The following is a 6,379-nucleotide window of genomic DNA, read 5'->3' as shown; positions in this document are numbered from 1 at the left end:
TTATAGAGGGCACAGCTTGCATGGAGCACTGGGTGTGGTGAAAAAATAATGAATACTGTTTTTCTGAAAATAAATAAATTGGAAAAAAAAAGAATGCTTGGAACAACCAGGAGATCAAAGAAGAACTGAAACAATTCATGGAAACCAATGAGAATGAAGACACTTCGATCCAAAACCTATGGGATACAGCAAAGGTGGTCCTATGGGGGAAATACATAGCCGCGTGGCAGGATACAAAGTCAATGTAGAGAAATCAGTGGCTTTCTTATAAACTAATAATGAAAATACAGAAAAGGAAATTAGAGAATCGATTCCATTTACTATAGCATCAAGAACCATAAGATACCTGGGAATAAACCTAACCAAAGAGGTAAAGGATCTGTACTTGACGAACTACAGAACAATCATGAAAGAAATTGAAGAAGACACAGAAAGATGGAAGACCATTCCATGCTCTTGGATCAGAAGAATAAACATTGTTAAAATGACTATATTGCCTAGAGCAATCTATACTTTTAATGCCATTCTGATCAAAATTCCACTGTTATTCTTCAAAGAGCTGGAGCAAATAATCCTAAAATTTGTATGGAATCAGAAGAGACCCCGAATCACTAAGGAAATGTTGAAAAATAAAAATAAAGCTGGGGGCATCACGTTACCTGATTTCAAGCTTTATTACAAAGCTGTGATCACCAAGACAGCATGGTACTGGCATAAAAACAGACACATAGACCAGTGGAACAGAATAGAGAGCCCTGATATGGACCCTCAACTCTATGGTCAAATAATCTTCGACAAAATAGGAAAAAATATAAAGTGGAAAAAAGACAGTCTCTTCAATAAATGGTGCTGGGAAAACTGGACAGCTATATGTAGAAGAATGAAACTCGACTGTTCTCTTACACTGTACACAAATTAAACTCAAAATGGATAAAAGACCTCAATGTGAGACAGGAATCCATCAGAATCCTAGAGGAGAACATAGGCAGTAATCTCTTTGATATCAGCCACAGCAACTTCTTTCAAGATATGTCTCCAAAGGCAAAGGAAACAAAAGTGAAAATAAACTTTTGGGACTTCATCAAAATCAAAAGTTTCTGCACAGCCAAGGAAACAGTCAAGAAAACAAAGAAGCAACCCACGGAATGGGAGAAGATATTTGCAAATGACAGTACAGACAAAAGGTTGATAGCCAGGATCTATAAAGAGCTCCTCAAACTCAACACACACAAAACAGATAATCATATCAAAAAATGGGCAGAAGATATGAACAGACACGTCTCCAATGAAGACATATAAATGGCTATCAGACACATGAAAAAATGTTCATCATCACAGGCATCAGGGAGATTCAAATTAAAATCACATTGAGATATCACCTTACACCTGTTAGAATGGCCAAAATTAGCAAGACAGGAAACAACATGTGTTGGAGAGGATGTGGAGAAAGGGGAATCCTCTTCCACTGTTTGTGGGAATGCAAGTTGGTGCAGCCTCTTTGTAGAACAGTATGGGGATTCCTCAAGAAATTAAAAATGGAGGGGCGCCAGGGTGGCTAAGTGGGTTAAGCCACTGCCTTCGGCTTGGGCCCTGATCTCAGGGTCCTGGGATCGAGTCCCGTATGGGGCTCTCTGCTCAGCAGGGAGCCTGCTTCCTTCTCTTTCTCTCTGCCTGCCTCTCCGTCTACTTGTGATTTCTCTCTGTCAAATAAATAAATAAAATCTTAAAAAAAAGAAATTAAAAATAGAACAGTGGAAGAGGGTTCCCCAGTTAGAATGGCCAAAATTAGCAAGACAGGAAACAGAATGTGTTGGAGGGGATGTGGAGAAAGGGGAACCCTCTTCCACTGTTTGTGGGAATGCAAGTTGGTGCAGCCTCTTTGGAGAACAGTTTGGAGATTCCTCAAGAAATTAAAAATAGAACTTCCCTATGGCCCTGTAATTGCACTCCTGGGTATTTACCTCAAAGATACAGATGTAGTGAAAAGAAGGTCCATCTGTACCCCTATTTTTATAGCAGCAATGGCCATGGTCACCAAACTGTGGAAAGAACCCGGATGCCCTTCAACGGACGAATGGATAAGGAAGATGTGGTCCATATACACTATGGAGTATGCTGCCTCCATCAGAAAGGATGAATACCCAACTTTTGTAGCAACATGGAAGGGACTGGAAGAGATGATGCTGAGTGAAATAAGTCAAGCAGAGAGAGTCAATTATCATATGGTTTCACTTATTTGTGGAGCATAACAAATAGCATGGAGGACATGGGGAGTTAGAGAGGAGAAGGGAGTTGTGGCAAATTGGAAGGGGAGGTGAACCATGAGAGACTAAGGACTTTGAAAAAGAATCTGAGGGTTTTGAAGGGGTAGGGGTTGGGAGGTCGGGGTACCAGGTTGTGGGTATTATGGAGGGCACAGATTGCTTTGAGCACTAGGTGTGGTGCAAAAATAATTAATATTTTTATGCTGATAATAAATAAAAAATAAATTAAAAAAATTTTTAATAAATATTTCATTTATTTATTTAACACAGAGAGAGAGAGAGAGAGAAGAGAGGGAGAGATATCACACGTAGGCAGAGAGGCAGGCAGAGAGAGAGGGGGAAGCAGGACCCCAGCTGAGCAGAGAGTCCAATGCAGGGCCTGATCCCAGGACCCCCAAGACCATGACCAGAGCCAAAGTCAGAGGCCCAACCCACCAAGCCACCCAGACAGAGAGGGAGGACGATATTCAGTAATATAGCATCAATGCACAAGTCATTTTCATAGACTGTGTAAACAGACATTTCTTGAGCTATGTGCAATGAGTCTACATTCCCTGAGCAATAGTCTATGGATATGGTGTCTTGATATGCCCAGCTGGCCCTGTGAGACACAGCAGACCACAAGTCTAACCCTCCCTCCTCATCAGCCCATGACTGAATAGGGGTGCTCTTTAGGTGTTGTGGAGGGTTCCCTGAGGAGTCGCTGGCTGGCTTCATGTTCACCCCCAACCTCACCCCATACCTACACTGGAGATGGTCCCCTTTCTTGTCAAGTCCTCGAGAATTCCTCCAATCATATTGTTATTAACACCAGGTAAAATGACATGCAGACACTGGACATTTTTGGAATAGTACCAGTGATACATATGATCATCCACACTGGACAATCTAAGCTCCACAAATTTGTGAAAATTAGGAAATTTGAATCTTCAATAAACGTGACTATTACCAGTTTTGCAGTGTTGCTGTGGCATGATCTTATCCACCTGCAGTGAATCCCTCATGCAACAGAGTCCCATACAGTTTTGACAAAGTTGGGGAGGTATGGTCATTCCCACCTAGGGCTGAATGGAAGAGAGCACAAGGTGAAAAGTGGCCAATGGTTCCCCAGATTCTCTTAGCAGGGAGCATTCCAGTGAAAGCAGGCGTATACTCTCATTGGCACAGATACTGAAAAAGGAAAATTGACCCACGATGCAGAGCCATAGACCCAGGGTAGAGTTCTCTACTGCAGAGAATCTCAGGCCTCAGAAACTAATTGTTTCCCAGTTGTTCATAGAAACAGCGGTTAATTCCTTTAGTCCCTCTATGTGATCCGTGCAATGGGAGTGTCTCCAACTGATGTTCCTTGTAGGCTGAACCAGACATTTTGGAAAAATATAATGTATTTTTGAGTATTGTGGGTCCTCAGGTTAAGAGGAGAATTTCCCAGGATGGATTTCCACTCAGAGCGCTCCCTGTATGTGTTTTAGATGATGAGATGTGGGGATTTGGGGTGATGAAGCTTAGAAGAAATTGGACTGGAGTTTATGCATTTCTAGACTGAGGCTTTGGGGGCTGTAGGGATGTGATAAATGCATGGGTATATGGGATGGATGTGGAGCTTGGAGTCCTGAGGGTCGACTGTGATGGCCTGATAATGACTAGAAATTGTGAGGGTTCTCTTATAAGATGAATGAGACTTTGCCTTATTTCATTAACAGAGACACCTTAAGATTCAAATATTTCCCTGATAATAGATACCCCTGTGATGAGCAGAGCACACCATATAATCTTGTCCAATCACTGTGTCGTCCTCCAGAAACATGTAACACTATCTGTCAACTATACTTAAGTCAAATAGCAGAACTTCTTTTCAGGAGAATCTGGATATTTCCTAATGTCATGTCAAGTGCTCTTTTGAGAGGCAACAGAGGAAGGTTATGCCCCAGTAGAAGAGTTGAGTCATGTGACCATAGATAATCAATGGTCTTCTTGCTGGTAGGTTGGAGTAAAGAGTCACGAGTCTGAAAATACAAGGGGTGAAACTTTGGAAACCCAGAGGAATAGACTCAACCCCAGAGCTCCTGCAGGGGTGTATCCCTCCCAGCACTGAGTGTAGCCTAGTGGATTTTATTTCTTGTAGACCTCCAGGCAGTAGGACATCAAACATGTGTAGGCCTAAGCCCTGTATATAGTACCAGGATCCAGTGATCACAGAAAATACTGCAGGGCAGGTAGCGAGTCTTACAAACATCTCCCCCTGCAGCTCCTGTTCTGTGGAACTACCCCAGGGACAGGGACCCTTTCAGGCAGCAGTCCTTGGGGAGGAGTCTCTGCAGGAACTCAGCACTGAAAGGTGGACTGCAAGGATGAGGAGCTGCTGTAGAGTGATTGAACTTGGCACATCTGTCAGACTGTGACTTGTGACCATGAGCTCATGAGTCTCCTACCAGAATGTTCTGTGTGTGATGCTCAGTGGAGTTGGGCCATAGACATTCATCCATAGAAATCCCTCCATTTCATATCATTTCTTTTCACCAAGCACATGGTCATATTTCAAAAATAGAGGAAGAAGTTCAGAACTTGTTAGGGACTGAGCTACATTCCTGTACTCTGCAGCCTGCCTCCTCCCAATCTTCCCAAATGATGCTTCGACAGACATTCCTTCAATCCACATAGAGGTTGCAAGTATCCCTCTGAAAAAAACTAAAAAGAAAAAACTTAGATGCAAAGTATTTAAGCCTTATCTTTCTACAGCATTTCTGGCCTCTTCCAATCTTTCTACAGTGATTGGTGTGCACACAAAAGCATTATTTTTATCCCGAACTTCTGACTCATTTGTATGAGGAAGTCAGGCATAGTTTGTCCCCTTCCTCCTCAACCACCAACAAAGCCGTCCCTTCTCATGGTTTCTGACACATGCAGGATGTGAGTTCTCACGCTGTGTCTTGCACAGTAATACACAGCCGTGTCCTCAGGCCTCAGACTTCTCAGTTCCATGTAGGCCGTTTTGTGGATGTGTCTGCCGTAAGCGTGACTCTAGCCTGGAATTTCTGTGCAATATTTGTGGCACCATCTTCAGGGTCAATTCGTCCCATCCACTCAAGCCCTCGTTCTGGGGCCTGTCGCACCCAGTGCATATAGTAGTCAGTGAATGTGTATCCAGATGCCTTGCAGGAGACCTTCACGGATGCTCCAGGATTCCTCACCTCTGCCCCAGACTGTAGCAGATGCACCTGGGCGTACACACCTGTGGAGAGAGAGCAGGTGGGGATGAATTCATCTTTGATTGGCCTTTTTCTCCTCCTCAGCCCAGAGACTGGGAGTCACTTACCTGTAGCCAGAGCCACCAAGAAGAGGATTCTCCAGCTCCAGGTCATGGTGACTGGCTGTGGTCTCAGAGGATTCTGTAGTGGAAGGTGCAGTTGTTGGGTGACGCTCTCAGTGCACAGATATTCCCATACTTACCATGATGCAGCTTGGACTATTTGCATATTCATAAGGAATAGTATTTCATACTCAAGACCAGACCCATCAAAAGAAGTAGCAGATAGACATCACAGGGACTGAGCTCAGTCATACGGTGAGGACACATGTCCTAATCCTTGTTGAGAACATGGGTACCCTGCAGCTCCCTGAACTGTGTTTAGACAGAGCTTCTCCACTGAATGAAAAAAGTCCAGGAAATGCTCCTCATGCAACCCCACCTTGGAATGACAGAGAGACACCCTGAATCTGTTCTTGGCTCTGCTATCTGAATAACTTACTCGTGGATTGGCGTGTCTCCAAAATACTGCACCCATGGGTTTATAAGTGCATTCATTCCTCCATATCTTTAAAATTAAGACATCTAAAAGTCCTGGGATATTATCCTCTTCATATATGCTTCTCGTTGCCTTGAGTTTGGTAAATACTACCGATAGAACAGGATATCTACACACCCTTTAGCTTTCCCTGTCCTACTTATATGTTACATTGTTTTCTGCAAAAGGAAACCCTGAATTCTGAGAGGAAAGAAGTCCCCAGAGCCTTGGGTACCCGTTCCTGGGTCAGCAGCTCTGTGCTGGTTGGTCCTGAGCACCCATGCCATCCAAACCCTGTCCTGCAGGGAGAATGCTGTCTGGGCTCATGGA

General features: G+C 43.6%; 1 pseudogene; it reads right to left on the bottom strand.

Moving 5' to 3' along the window:
- Nucleotides 1-5,123: 5,123 nt before the first annotated feature.
- On the bottom strand, nucleotides 5,124-5,672 carry LOC122894053 (annotated as a pseudogene).
- Between the last annotated feature and the right edge of the window lie 707 nt (nucleotides 5,673-6,379).

Source organism: Neovison vison, chromosome 13 (genome assembly GCF_020171115.1).
Source record: "Neovison vison isolate M4711 chromosome 13, ASM_NN_V1, whole genome shotgun sequence".
Lineage (NCBI taxonomy): Eukaryota > Metazoa > Chordata > Mammalia > Carnivora > Mustelidae > Neogale > Neogale vison.
The sequence above is the reverse complement of the archived record's forward strand: the minus strand, read 5'-3'. Positions and strand labels throughout refer to the sequence as shown.